Genomic DNA, 16,069 nt, shown 5'->3' with positions numbered 1-16,069 from the left:
AAAAACCTTTCTAAATGCATGCAGTTTTGGATTGTAAAACACATGTGGGTCATCTGTGGGGTCCCACTTAGTGGTTGATCTACATGCACGTGCAAAAAGACCCAAATCCTCCCATTTATCAGTGTTTGCTTTTTCAAGTGCAATGTGCGGCGCAGAGTTATTTACATAGTACTGATGTTTTTGAGTGGGTGTAAGTTGCACAGATGCAATGCATTTGTTTTCTGTCCAACATAGGTGTGTGATACACAACCGTTCATTTTTGTATTTGTCATCATACCATTTCTTTTCATACTGTCTATCTGGACCCACTGAAACAAAAGATGTACACTGAAGTGAGTCATTTGGCATGCACTGCACGTGCGTGTGTGGTGGGCCAGGGGGTGTGTGTTTTCTGGCCTCTTCCAAAAATAGACTGCAGATATCGCTCTACGGTAGCTTCCACTGATAAGCATACAACAGCTGATCAGGGCAATATTTCACAAACAACTGTGCATTTTCATGAGGTTTTATGACTTGAACACCATCTGGTGTGGGAATAAGAGTTATTCCCAGTTTGCACATGAGATCTCTGCCCAATAAATTTATAGGGCAGCAGTCTGACAACAGAAATGCATGTTTGAAGTTGGTGCTGTTATCATCGGAACATTTAAGAGGAACAGTAAAATGTTCACGTACTACTACACCAGAAGCACTTGCAGAGTTGACAAAGCAGCCTGACATTTTAGGAGAGCTCAGAAACTCCTTTCCTTTGATCACTGAGTGTGTGGCACCAGAGACAACAAGGAAAGAAACCATTCTGTCATTCACAGATAGAGAATTTGTTGGCATTTTCTTAAAGGCATTGTTTTCATATTTCACATATGTACCAGCTGGAGGTGAACATTTTGTTTCAAGGAAGGTTATTGCATCACATAACAATTCAAACGTGTGATCTGTAGTGTGCGATGTGGGTGTGTTACCAGGCTCCAGATGCGTCGGGTGAGTCAGAGTAGAGAATGAGCTGTCCGGCCGCACCCCCCTTCCCTTCTCTCAGTCCGCCTGGCTGGAGGTCGCAGCTAGAGTCTTGGTGCAATCCTTGGCCCAATGTCCTTTTTGTTCACATCGGAGACACACTTCTGGATCACAATAAGAGCGTCTCCAGTCACCGTATCCTCTGTGACCTCGTCCTCGATATGCAGCCTCAGTTTCACCTTTCGCCTGTACGCAGTCAGAGATCTTAGCAGAGTTCATCCGAGGTGGGAAGGCAGCTGTAATTACTGTATACAGCGCGGTAACAGCATGTCTATAGTCTTCATTTTCCACGTCGTCCCAGTCATGATGTGAGCAGCACGTGTCGCCACTTGGAAACTTTTCTGAAAGCTTTGACCAATCTGCTGCTCCCATTTTCAGGATTAGCAGGCGTTTCAGTTCAGGAAGGGTTGGGCTGAATTCTCGACAGAAAAGTTCTAAGTCCTCATCAAATTTCTTTCCACATGTACTCGGCTGTGGCAGGTGTGCCATGGCCTCTTTCACATCAGTATCAGACCTGGGGCGGAAAACCATTTGGACGCCCCGGGCTCCTGCCACCTCCACCATGGGATAGGTGCCGGTGGCTCCTGTATTATCTTCCTTGTTGGCCTTGCTTCTGGTGTAAGGTCGAGGAGTAAGAGGGGAATGTTCTCCAAAGTTTGCAGCAACAGATGTGGTTTTGGTTAGCTGTCCTTTGTTGGCACTGAGCTTCGCATCCCCTTGTTTGTGTCCCGCTGCGCTCATATCTGGTTGGGAAGCAGACGATGACGGTTTCTGGTCGTCCGGGTATGGCGGTGGTGCTGGAGACCGTAGTGGCGGTGGTGGTCTCGGCGGTGCTATGGGTTGAACAGGAGGGACGCGTCGAGGTCATAGTCCACTCTGAGACACTGAGGCATAGGACCTGGAAGTGGGGGATACAGAGAAGAAACCCGATTCTGAGAAGACAACTCTGTTCTTTTCTCATCACTTGCACTCTTCTTTTCCTTCTCATTTTGACTAGCACATTTACGTCTCTCCCTGCATCCACTTTCCACATCCTAAAGGCTTTCAAACGCCTTTCAACCTCCCCAAGTTTTTTTATGTGACACTTTTCTTTTTGCTTTTATCTCTTTTATTCTAAAATTAATCTTCTCCTCAAACAGATTCAGCTGTCTCATGCTGAATGTCCCTCCGCAGGGAAAACCAAACTCTCTCACCCAGACATGTAAAGGCTCTATAGCCTCATTACCATCATTAACCTTTATGTAATTTATGTTTGGGGCAGCCAGGTCTGGTCCTACGCCAGCTTCCTGTTTTTTTGCTGGATTTGCCTCCCATTGTTCTACTTGTCACTTGTCCCAGTGCACTTTATATTTATCCTTAAGACCCGGTCATTACCATGAATTCAGTTTAATTACGCTACAAATTCTGAAAAAAAGCAGCCAACCAGCGGTGATAACCTTAAGAGACCCCTTGTCTCTGCTTGGTTTCACTCGGCCCTGATTTGGCCCCCAATCCAGCGGTAAAACAGCTTAATAGGATAAACACCTTTTCTTCCTATTAGCGCCGGTGTTCCCAGAACCCGGTATTACTCTGCCCTGAATTGGTTCGAGTCGCCCAACTATCACAATGATCAACAGAAATCCAGCAAAAATTACTAATTTACTTAATTTTTTTTTTTTTTTTCCAAAACATAATTATAATTATTTATTCATTTATTTTCCCTCTTAAAGAAGTTTCGTTTCTTTCAGTATCTCACCGTTTGTTAAGCAACGTGGTCCTTTTTCCCTCAATAAGGATTCCAGTGATGACGGTCCGGGGCCGCAGCGGTCAGTCCTCTCGTCTCTTAAGATTTTTTCTCGAGGTAGAGGCTGGACGAAGTTTTCCTCCAGGCTGGCCGGTCACAGTCCGCTGCAGGCTCCAGATCCTGTCACACAAGGAATCCCACTTCTGACACCAAATTGTTGTGGAAATTTGTCTTATTTGTGAGATATCTGAAACAAACTTGTAAGAAATACCAGTTGTCTTTTAAGGATTTTATTCTTTATAAAAAAGGTTCATCAATCAACAGAGTGGCATGCGGTCTGCAGAAAGAAGAACAAGATGAGACAGTTGAGAACCCTTTTTGTTAAAGGAAAGGAATGCCCTGTGTCCTTCTCATGTCTGTACCAGGCTCCGTTCCCATAACAAGAAGCACATATCTCTCTTTGTGCTGACAGTACAAACATTCGAGGATGTGGGAAGAACACAGTGAAGACAATGTAAGACGACATAATGAATAAAAATGGTATAGTAATGCAATTTCCCATTCCAGGCTTTTATGGTGAGGGATCTGATGTTCGGCTCCCATTTTAGGTCCTGGGTGATAATGGTGCCCAGGAAACGGCAGGACTCCACAGAGTTGACTGGGGAGCCACACAGGTTGAAGGAGGCGGGTGGGGCTGGGTTCTTTCTGAAGTCCACTACTATCTCCACTGTCTTTAGAGCATTAAGCTCCAGGTTGTTCTGGCTGCACCAGGTCACCAAATGGTCAATCTCTCACCTGTAGGCGTACAGGTTTCCAGATGTTACCATTTCTGGTCCCAAAGCAATTTTTTCAACAACTCAACCTTTGCATCACACAGTTTATATGGAGAAACAAACCACCCAGGATAAAGATGTTAATATTGCAAAACCCTCTAGAAAAAGGTGGACTGAAAAGTCCCCAATTTTGAGCATTTCTATTGGGCAGCACAAATTACAGCAATGTGGGTCTGGCAAACAGTGCAAATCCCATTCACCTAAGTGGAAACAAATTGAACAGAACCATTTAACAGAGTTCAAACTGGAATCAGTTCAATATAACAGCTCGCTTAGCTCTCTTTTGGTTACAACAACAAACCCAGTTATTGTCCATACTTATAAGATATGGCAGCAAATTTGGAAGAAAACGGGCTGTATTCAACCTATTTATGACAAATCCCCTTTCCACTCCAATCCCTCTTTACCTAAAGCCCTTAGAGATGGTATTACAAACCTATGGTTTACAAGAGGTATTACAACTTTTGGGAATTTGTTCAAAGATGGAACCCTTCAGACTTTTGAAGAGCTCTCATCTCAGTATGGACTACTCCACACCCATTATTTCAAATACCTCCAGGTTAGGCACTTTGTTATCTCCGAACAGGGTGGCCATCTTCAACCATTAAAAGAGCAGCCTCTAGATAAACTTGTGCGTAGTAAACAGGGAGTGGGGGGGGGGTTTATCAAATCAAATCAAATCAAATTTTATTTATATAGCCCAAAATCACAATTCATTCTTTATTCTTCATTTTATCTTGAACAACAAGTAGCCATCAAAATGATATGTCAGACAAACAAAATAATCTGTTCGAGAGGGAACAGGAGGAAGCAGAAAGCTTATTTAGTCCTGTCCCTTCTTCACAACTTCCTCACATCATAAAATAAATACAACAAAAAAGAAATATATAAAAGTAAAATACAAAGTAATGACAAAATGATAAATACAACAAAACAATTAACAAAAAATCAAGGCATACTTAAACTAGCCTCCTACAATATCCTAAACTCGAAAAAGTTAATTCCCCAGTCACTCCCCATATACCACCAAAGTGAAGTACTGTATTCCATAACCCAGCCGTGATTGCAATTAGTTATATTTATATTATACATATTGCTTCGTATAAGGAACAGAAATGTAATAGAATAATTACATCCAGAAAATAGATAGTTTTGAGGTCTTATTTTTTTATTATATTTGTCAAGAATTGCTTTCTTGTATCTGTTTTTAAACTGTATAGAGCTAGTACTTTGATTTCTTCTTCAAGACCATTCCACAATGTTACCCCATAGACTGATATGCACATGCTTTTAAAAGCAGTACGTACACAAGGTTTTTTAAAATTTAATTTTCCTCTTAGATGATATTTACCTTCTCTATCTTGAAACATTTTTTTAAATGTTTTCAGGCAGTGCATTATTTCTTGCTTTAAACATTATTATTGCTGTTCTAACTTTCACTAAGTCCATAAATTTCAAAGTCTGTAATTTAAAAAATAGAGGATTCGTATGATCAAGATACCCAGCATGATTTATTATCCTTACTGCTCTTTTTTGCAATGTGCATATCCTTTTTAAGGTACTCTTGTAAGTATTACCCCAGATTTCAACACAATAGATCAGATATGGTAATATGTGTAATAGCGGATAAGGTCTAACGTCTCATTTGGAAAAGTCGGCGAACCCCTGGGTATCCCACACACTCAGAGTCTGGCAGAAGGTAATTAATATTTGTGAGATGCATAGAATGTTGAGAATTTTCAGATGGTTTGCCTATGTAACCCTTTTACCACCGGCTCGTGTATTAAAACCCACCTTATGCTTTAAGATGAAGCCTTAACACTCATTCAATATATTGTGGTAAAAGAAACATCTCAAAAAATAATAACTGTCTAGGGTATATATATATATATATATATATCTCACTCACTGTATGACACTTATTTAGAGACTGGCAGGAATGATTATGACCGGTAAGTTATACTTTACTCAGTAATTTAAAGAATGAAACACCACTCAATGACACAACACCAGATATCAGGTTTGGAAATGTATTGGAATATGAAGGAGAGAAACCACACATTCAAACCTCTTGTTTTGAAAACAGAGAACAGAGAAAAACAAACCCGGGGTAAATATGATCTGGTTTAGTCTTAATTGTTCAACCTGAGTGCACTCTTATTTTGTTCGTTGGCGCGCTTAGTTGGAGCTCATGATGGTTTTCTGTAGCGACTGTGAGTACCTCTGTGTGTTCAAGAAGCCAGCTGAAACAAGCTGCAGATGCCGAACCACTTTCACCGTCCGTCCGTCCGTCGCGGCGGCTCGGCGATCCTCGTCCGTGTCGACCCGGCTGCACTGCTCCGCGACCCAGCAATTCTCGTCCGTGACGGCTCGGCAGTCCTCGTCCCGTCCGTGCGAGCGTTATCTTTTCCACCGTCTCCTCCCGACGATGGTGACTGGGTGGTTAGCTTAGCACTAGCTTTGGCTAGCTAACTCGGCTGAACTTGCTTCGGCTCTAATAAAACACTCCACTGCGCTGGAGAGTTTTACCTACACACTCCCAGCGTGATTTCCAACAAAAAGTTCAGTTCTTCAGAGTAAAAACCGATACAGAGATGACACACACACACACACAGTCCTGAAGTCTCTGCTCTCCGCCATTAACACGTTCCTCCTTCCTCTTCTTCTCTTACTCAGGTCCCTACCCGGAAGTGTAAAACATTTTTAAGGTCATGAACTCACGCCCGTACTATCACGTAATAGAATTACTTTTAACTTTTTAAAGGCATTCACACACCATGAAATTATATTTTTAAAGTCACCCATTTTAAACATTTTAATATCTTATTTATATCAAATATTTATTTATTTGAATTTAACTTCACCATGAACTGGCATTTCATCCTTAACTTATACCCAGGAAAATAATAAAATAAATACTACTGATATTTATCAGAGTATTACACCTATGACTCAGATTTTATTCCCAATAGGCACAACTCTAGTTTTAAATCATGGACATTGTATGGTCTCACAACACTCCTTTCACTTACTCGAAGAAAGCCTGTGCACAGCTTTGAGACCTTGCGGGATAATCACGGCTTGGCACGAAACAAATTTCATAGATACCTGCAATTACGATCATATATTGCTTATGGATGTAAATTGACCGACCTTACAGAACGTGAATCAGAATTTTTCCACACATATGGCATGCTGGAGACAATGTGGTTCAACTGTTGCTAACCACTATCATATCTTCTGGGATTGTCCCAAGTTAAATGATTTCTGGAGGGGTATCCAGGCTTCCTTAAGCACGTTTTTTAACACTCAAATACCTCTGGTTTTTGATGTTCTGTACCTGGGTCTTGTCTCTTTTTTGAAATGCAGGACCGAGATAAAGCTGCTGCAATTACTTTTGGTGGCTAGTAAGAAAACAATTACAAGGAGATGGTTAAGCCCGATTCAGCCTACCCTGGATGATTGGATTGGAATTACCCTAGAGATATTTAGGATGGAAAAATTGAGCTATCAATTAAGAATCCAAAAGGACAAATTTTACCAAATCTGGAACAACTGGATTTCATTCATAACCCCCACGAGAGCAGATTTCATTTGATCTCACTGGTAATATTACTTCCTAGATTACTTACTTAATTTCTGACTGGTTATTGTTAATTATTTCTATGACAGCAGCAGCGGGCGACCACCCTGGTTCCTGTACATAGTTCCATTTAAACTGTGAGATGAGAGATGAGATCTACAAGTAAGTTGTACCAGAGTTCTCTCTAAGTGAGCATGTAAATCTCATCTGGCTTTGTGTACCTCACGCAAATTATCAGTACTGTCTTTTAAGAGGATAACCTGTATCCACTGATATTATTCCATTACAATTGCTGTGTAATTTAAGTTATTAGAGGAAAGTGGGTACTACAAAGGCCGAACGTAATTTAATCCACGACCCATGACTATACCTTTTTTGGACTCGCATGCCTGGACGGCTGGTGATGCGTTTTTCCTGGACTCAAACAAACAAAACCGGAAGGACACTTGTTTTCACTCTTACCAATGTTGATATGCTGGTGTATTTATGTCCATTCCAAATAAAGATATAATAAAAAAAAATAAAAAAAAGATATTGTAATGAGTGCACAGTACAGAAAGTGTAGTGTTGCTTGATTCAAGATATATCTACATGTACTCAGCACTCCAATGCTCTTTGCCATCTTAGTACACAGATACTTAATGTGGGCCTTCCAGCAAAACTAAATTAATAAATTAAAAATTAAAACACTCCAAAATTTGTTTTCATAAACTCTTTCTATTGCAACATTATTCATTTCTACGTGAACATCTTCATTCATTTTACGATGTCCAAAATTTATAAATTTAGTTTTGTTCAGGTTCAATCAGCGCTGCCCCTCCTTAGACGCAGAACACGCGCTGTGCGTAGGGCCCCACGATCCGTGGGGGGCCCCATTTTGCACAAGGGGACGCATTCTCCGCAAATGCGCAAAGGATGCGCATCGCTGCCGTGAGGCACGCTTAGAGCACCAAGTCAGCCAAAGGCAGGAGAGAAAAAAAAAGAGACGAGTAATCTGACGCCGCACACGTTGCCGCAATGATTGACAGCACGCAGCATCTGACCAATCAGCGGTCAGATGCGCCGACAGGCAGTTGGATGCAGGTGGAGAGATGGCCTCCCAACGGCAATATGAATCGGGAGCAAGCAAAAGAAAGACAAAGTCTAAACAAGAGGAGGCTCGTGCTTCACTTGAAGGTGGGTATGTTGTTGAAATAAAAAAGAAAACTTTGTGGCATAAACACCCCAGCTGCTAGCATGCTAATCATGAGACAGAAGAGAGGATAATTCTGTCTAGATGTGGACTGGAGATGAAATTTTCCAGCGGCCCTGATTATCATTTATTGAATGTCTTGTTAACTGCATATACATTCAGCTCTGTTGAAAAAGGAGCGGTTAATTGACCAGTTGGTGGTCGTATGTTGGCTCAGGTTTATAGCCTATCAATCTATGCTATCAATAGAAGTTTTGGGCTATTTTTATGGAGGTAAAATGTCGCCATCTCTTGGTGAATTTAATTTATAACAGTCATATAAGATTAGATAAGAAAAATTAAGATAATCCTTGACCCACAATGGAGAAATGTAAAGCGTTACAGCAGCAAACAGCAGTGTAGGAATATAGAACCTAAGCACTAAATGTAAAAATAAGTATTTAAAAATATTTAGATATAGAAATATCATCAAATCAAATCATAATGAATATTATTAGCTGTAGTCGTATTTGCATTAATTGCATTTTAATCTTTGTGAGGCTAGTATTTACATTAATTTCATTGTGTAATTTACCATTAAGACCAAAACAAAAATTAATAATCTGCTTGTATGGTGGATTTCTTGTCATAACAGGGTCAATGCTGAAGTTTGTTACTAAGGGTGACACGGAGCCAGCACCCAGTATGTCACAAGGGCCATCAGGCACCATGTCTACTGAAGCAGCCTGCATCTGTAAAAGGCTTGTTCCATTGTTGAAAGAGGCTGTTCATTTGATTTGTTCCTACTTATAAAAGGTTGTAAACCTAAATGGCATTCCGTGATACAGTCATTTTGTAAAGGGGGGGGGGGCCTCAAAATAAAATTCTGCTTAGGGCCCCAATTTTGCCAGGGGCGGCCCTGGGTTCAATGATAATTTATTTACATCAAACCAACTTTTTAATTTATACATTTCTTCCGTGACCACTTCCAAGAGCTGCTGCAAGTCTTCCCCAGAACAAAAAATATTTGTGTCATCCACAAAGACAACAAACTTCAGTACATTTGAAACTCTACAAATGTCATTAATGTACAAAATAACTAGCTTCGGCCCCAAGACTGACCCCTGTGGGACACCACAGGTAATGTTCAGGTTCTTTGACTTGTGAAGACCCATCTGCACAAATTGAAGCCTGTTTTTAATGTAACTCTTTATCCAATCCAATGCAACCCCTCTGATGCCATACCTCTCCAGTTTTTTAAGTAGCATCCCATGATCAATTGTGTCGAATGCTTTTTTTAGGTCAACAAATATATAGAAGTTAATCTGCCTGATCTGAACCCATATACTGACTGTCCATGAATATATTATTTTTTTTAATGAAATTATCCAGTCTTGTAACAAAAAGTTTTTCAATAATTTTTGAGAACTGAGAAAGCAAGGATACAGGTCTATAGTTGGTGAAAAGGTGTTTATCACCATCTTTATACAATTACTTTAGCAACTTTAATTTTATCTGGAAATGTTCCCGTTATGAATGATAAATTACATATATGTGTTAACAGACCCACAATTCCATTTATTATTTTCTTTAGAAGACTCATATCGATATCATTCTAATCTTTTGACGTTTTACTTATACACTTATTTACAATATCAATAATTTCCTTACTTTTCAGTTCCCAATATGACTGAATTTGGATTTCTCTCCACACATTTTTCCTCAACACATTTCTTCTCGGATTTATTTCTTTGGCCAGATTAGGACCCATCCATTAACAAAAAAACTGTTAAATTTGTCAACCACTTCATTCCTATCAGTAATTGTTATGCCATTGTCCGTAAACAATTCAGGGTAATCTGGTTTGGTTTGTCTTTTTCTAATTATATTATTTAAGGGAATAGTTGTCCAGTCCATCAGCAGGGCAGAGGAGAGCCATTAGCATTGGGCTAAGACAAGCGACAAAAGTAGCTAATTTGGCTAACGTTACATATTTCATGAAAATAACAAATCCCCGAAGCAAAACAACTAATTACCTGTCCAACAGAAAGACAGCAACCTCTGCATCACTTCTGGAAGTGCTACTTTTGGCTGCATTTTCTCTGCCATTGTTCTCTCTTGGTAACTCTGCTGCTTCTTCTTCTGCTGCTGTTTTATGGCTGTTGGCAAACAACTTTAGGTGTGCATTACCGCCACCTTCTGAACTGGAGTGTGGATCTCCTGCTAACTCCATAGCTGTGTCCAAATTCAGGGGCCGCATCCTTCGAAGGCCGGGTCCTTCGGAGAGTCCTTTGACGGTTGCGTCAACCATAGTTAAATTGGACGGTCCAGCCTTCGGCGTATTTCCTGGTTTGCGTCACCAGATGTTCCCGCCCTTACGGTTATGTCATGATTGATGCCGCCCAGGCCCGCGAAAGAGTTTTGACTGAATGGATTTTATGGTTTTCTGAACGTCTAACATTTTGAAAGCGAAGGCTTTTATAGCTTTACTTCCAACGGCATAATGCTAATTTATGCCGTATGCTAATGCATTACCAGGGTCACGTATTTTAACTGAAAGTCCGCTGAAGTTTAACATATCTGGCAATGGATGATCAAATGAGTAAAAACCGAGTATAAACCCAGAACTTACATTTAAATGTCAAGTCCGCGCCACTTGATGTCGCCATTGTTCAGTTTTCCCTCTTCTTTTTCGTGACTGAGCAGCGGCGCACAAAGGATCTTGGGATATGGGAGGCCGCGAAGGACAGTAGCGGTCCGTCCTCCAAAAAGCGGGAGAAGCAGGCTGCATTTGTGGGCTGCATTTGGAGGAGCCTTCGAATTTGGACATCCTTCGCGCAGCGTTGTGATTGGCCTTCAAATCCGCACTTTGAAGGATGCTGCCCCTGAATTTGGACACAGCTCATGTGGACTGTGTTGAATATATCCGGCAACGGTTCTTTAAACTCTGACTGAGAGGGAGGGATTGGTCAGAGATTTTACAGGCCTGCAGCTGCCACAGAGGTATGATTTATTTTGTTTATTTTTCTGAACACATTATGTATGGACTACTCTCAGGATGGAAAGGCCATTTCACCCAGTATAACAAAAAGTGTTTCTGAACAGGATTACCAACTATACCTTTAATATATTCCATATACTTTTTACATTGTTTTTATTATTCTCTAATATTTTATTATAATAACCCTTCTTACATACTCTCATAATATTAGTTAATGCCTTTTTGTATTTCTTATATTTAATCTCCGCCTCTTTTGTTCTATATTTTATGAAGTGCCTATACAGAGTATTCTTTTTCTTACAGGCATTTTGCAGTCCCTTAGTCATCCAGGGGTTTTCAGAATACTTATTCTTGTTACATTGTTTGCATATATATATACATATGACAGCTTTTGTCATACTCATTTTTGAATATGTCTAAAAATAATTATCAGTGTCTTCACAAACTTTCCAATCATAATTAATTAAATCATTCCTAAATGCAGCTATAGTTTCCTCAGATCTTACTCTCCTGTATTTAACTTCATTACACCCCCAGTTCCTATTGTAGTTACATTCATGAATCGCAAAGACAGGCAGGTGATCACTAATGTCATTAAATAATAATGCACTAACAGTACTACTCTCCATATTGTTTGTAAAAATATTGTCAATCAGAGTGACAGTGAGATGTTATTCTGGTTGGTTTTGTAATCGTTGGAAATAAACTCATACTATACATTGCTTCCACAAATGCATCCGTCATTTTATGGTTGTTGGGATTCAACAAGGCTATGTTAAAATCCCCACAGACATAATTGACTTTTTTGCTTTTCTTTAGCGAATACCCTTTCCATATTTTCTATAAAGATTTCAATGTTTGAACCAGGTTTCCTATACACACAACTGACAATGACATTTTTCTTTTTTTCCAATACATATTTCAATAGTAACACACTCCATTACATCATCCATGATTACTGACATATTGTCCACAACCTTGTGAGGCCTTTGTCAACAAATAGAGCCACGTCTCCTCCAGTTTTGCTCCCTCTATTAATGCAATTAAGTTCCTATCCCTGCAAAACAAAATCTGTACCTCTCTCTTCGTCAAGCCATGTTTCTAAGATGGCTATAATGTTAAAAGGCTTTTTGAACTGCATTAGATATTCTTTTATACTTTGGAAGTTTGCATATAAATTCTACTGTTAAAATGAATAATATTTATCCCATGTTCAACAGTAATATTGTTAAACTGTTTTCTGTATAACAACAGCAACTGGTGTTTGTTTTTAAAAAGATTATGTTCCGGATCTATAACCTGTTCATATTCTATTAAGTTTTGTTCCAAGTTATCACATTGCCTCAATGGGCTTTACAGTCTGTAAAGTGAACGACATCCTCTGTCCTTAGACCCTCGATTCGAGTGAGGAAAAACTTGCCATCTTGATGGGGAAAAAAAAAAAAAAAAGACCCTTTTAACCAGAAAAAAAAGACGACGGAAGAAACCTCAGGGAGAGCCACAGAGGAGGGATCTCTCTTCCAGGACGGACAGTCATGCAATAGATGTCGCATGTACAGAAAGAACAGCAATCACAGTTTACAGGTTGCATTGACAGAAAATCTGATAAAAATTATATATGTAAAGTATGTGGATCCAGGAGACGACTGAGCAGGACAAGGCATCGTCAGGGGGTGCCCGAGCCACACGACCTCCTGTCCACCGTGGTGACCTGGAAGAGGGCAGGCCACACAGGATAATTAGTAGTAGAGAGAGAGATCAGAATGAGGAGGCCTCAAAATTTACAGGAATACAGTTATAAGGAGATAGCGAAACAAGGAGAGGAACGATCCAACGGAGCCCGGGTGTGACAATCCAGATCTGACAGTATGTGGGGCTGTAGGAGCCAGGAGAGGTAGATGGTCTCTGGGGCCTGAGTTCATCAGAAGGGAGCCTGAATGAAAAGAGAGTAGGAGGAGAAAGAGGGGGAGAAAGTGACACAGCTTGCACCTTGTGGGAACAGAAAGAAAAACAAGGTTATAGAAATGCAATGTTAATCAGAATAAGCAGATTATTACTCGTCGGCAGGACAATGTGGCGTCTAATACTATAGCTTACTCACTGAGACTGAGTTGACCCACCGAAGAAGCTAGTAGTCGATGTCAAGGACTAATTAAAGGCCAAGTCAGAAAAAGTGAGTTTTGAGTTTAGATTTAAAGGCGTCAATAGAGCCAGATTGTCTAATATCAGCTGGGAGTTTATTCCAGAGGAAGGGGGCCTGATAGGAGAAAGCCCTGCAGCCAGCTGACTTCTTCTTAACCCTGGGAACGATCAGGAGCCCTGAATTTTGAGAGCGTAGTGCACGAGTTGGAGAATACAGTATAATAAGATCTGACATGTACGACGGGGCAAGGCTGTGTACAGTTTTGTATGTCATCAGCAGCACCTTAAAGTCTGATCTCATATGTATTGGGAGCCAGTGCAGTGAGGCTAAGATTGGTGTAATATGATCAAATTTTCTTGTACATGTTAAGACTCTAGCTGCAGCATTTTGAACCATCTGAAGACCTTTAGTGCTCCCATGTTGAAGACCCGAAAATAAGGCATTGCAGTAATCCAGCCTAGACGAAACAAAGGCCGTGGACAGGAAGGACCTAATTTTGGCCATATTGCGCAGGTGGTAAAAAGCGATCTTGGTAATTTCTTTTATGTGCTGATGGAAAGAGAGGCTAGAGTCAAAAGTAACACCTAAATTCTTAACAGTTGAACTTTGATCACGTGACAGTAACTCTCGACAGTTGTGTTATTTCTCAAAGGGGTGTCTCTGTCGAGGGGGAGCAATGACCAGCATCTCAGTTTTATCCGAATTTAGGAGCAGGAAATTTTCTGACATCCAGCTCTTCACGGCACACAGGCAGGTCTCCAATTTGGCGATTTGAGATTTATCATCAGCTTTGATGGGCACATACAGCTGAGTGTCGTCCACATAGTTCCACATAGTGGAAATGTATTCCCTAACTCTGTATTCCCAAACTCCGAGTATGGAACACCATACTTCACATCAGTAAATATCGATGTAGTACTTTTATATATACAATATAACAATATGCCGTGACCTGTGGTGTCAAATGCAGCACTGAGATCTAGTAACAGAAGCACTGAGGTAGAGTCTAAATCTAAATTAAGTAAGTAAGATGTCCTTTACCACTTTAGTAAGGGCAGTTTCGGTGGAGTGACAGGCTCTGAAAGCTGATTGAAAAGGTTCCAGGAGATTGTTATTAGTTAGGTAGCCTGAAAGTTGCTGGGACACAACTCTTTCTAAGATTTTGGAGAAGAAGGGAAGGTTGGATACTGGCCTATAATTATTTAGAGATCCTGGGTCAAGGTGGGGTTTCTTAAGTAGAGGCTTAACCACAGCAGACTTAAAACTAGCAGGGACAACACCTGTCATGAGCGATAAGTTAACAATATTTAACATTGTAGGTCCCAGTGCTGGCCATAGATCCTTAAACAGTTTTGCCAGAAGGGTGTCCAGGATGCAGGTAGTTGGCTTTGAGGATGAGACAATTTTAGACAATATCTCAGGGGAGATATCTTCAAAATTGTTTAGAGCCGGGGCTAACTGAGAATCGGCAGAAGGCTGTTTTATAATCAACTTTGATGAGGAAGCCAGAGATGATGAATTAATTTTGGCTCTAATATCATCAATTTTATTGCAAAAGAAATCTAAGAAATCATTTGCATTAAAGGATGTACAGCTCACAGACTGTGGTTTTTTGATTAAGTTTAGCCACAGTGTCAAAGAGAAATCTAGGATTGTGTTTATTATTGTTTATTAGGCCAGATAAATATGCTGTTCTAGTGGCATTAAGAGCACGCTTGTAATTAAGTACACTATGACAGCATGCAAGATGAAAAACGACTAATTTAGATTTTCGCCATGCACGTTCCATTTTCCTGCAGGCCTGTTTGAGATCTCGGGTTTCATTAGTAAACCAGGGAGAAGATTTCTTTGGTCGTCTTGTCTTGGTAGAGACCGGTGCCACAGAATCGAGGAGAGAAACGATTACCGAGTTAACTTAATTGGTGAATTTTTCCACAGGCTTTGTCGCAATCGCAAAAGGGGCCAGGACCCCAGCCAATTTATCACAGAGTGTCGCTATGATTGCCGGGCTGATATGACGAGAGGTGGAAACATTTGTGTCATTGATACAGGGACAGGCTAATGACGCTTCAAATGTAATAAGAGAGTGGTCCGACACAGCAGAGGAGACGGAAGCAACATTCAGGGCTGACGCATCTAATCCATGGGAAAGAATCAAATCCAGAGTGTTACCACTGGAATGAGTAGGTTCATGAACGAGCTGAGTAAAGCTAGACATATCGAGCAGACCCAAAAAAGCTTTACTTAGAGCAGTGGTTCTCAACTATTTTCTGTCATGCCCCCCCTAGAGGACAGAAATTTTTTCACACCCCCCCTGAATTGAAATATTATTGAGAACCTGATAATAATTATTCATTTATCTGTATAAACCACTGTATGAGTTGCTGGCACCAGCATTCTGCATACAATCACCTGATTATCAAAATAGATTAAAAACATCTGCATCTCATCTCATCTGTTAACATCTGCAACAACTTCAAACAATTTCCAAGTTTAGTTTATTAACTCAATTTGTAACATTTAAACAAGACTGTGATTCTCAAAACAGAGAAAAAAGCGCAAATGATTCACTGGGATGTGCATTTTTATAGACTTAACACATTA

At 40.4% G+C, this 16,069-nt stretch overlaps 1 long non-coding RNA gene across 4 annotated transcripts in view; it reads right to left on the bottom strand.

The window, feature by feature from the left end:
- Nucleotides 1–16,069, bottom strand: part of LOC311253973 — a 39,011-nt gene that overhangs the window by 7,150 nt on the left and 15,792 nt on the right. The window contains exons 4-6 of one of the 4 annotated variants that reach the window (XR_014622113.1): nt 3,006–3,529; nt 2,747–2,914; nt 960–1,909 (exon numbers count right to left, since the gene is read on the bottom strand). This is a non-coding gene — a long non-coding RNA (uncharacterized lncRNA). Of the gene's footprint in view, nt 1–959; nt 2,915–3,005; nt 3,530–11,423; nt 13,312–16,069 lie in introns of those variants that run through there. The other 3 variants (XR_014622112.1, XR_014622114.1, XR_014622115.1) reach the window with 3 other exon arrangements.

This window comes from Pagrus pagrus (assembly GCF_965226575.1).
Source record: "Pagrus pagrus genome assembly, contig: HAP1_SCAFFOLD_99, whole genome shotgun sequence".
In the NCBI taxonomy this organism is placed as follows: domain Eukaryota; kingdom Metazoa; phylum Chordata; class Actinopteri; order Spariformes; family Sparidae; genus Pagrus; species Pagrus pagrus.
This window is presented reverse-complemented; position numbering and strand designations above follow the sequence as displayed.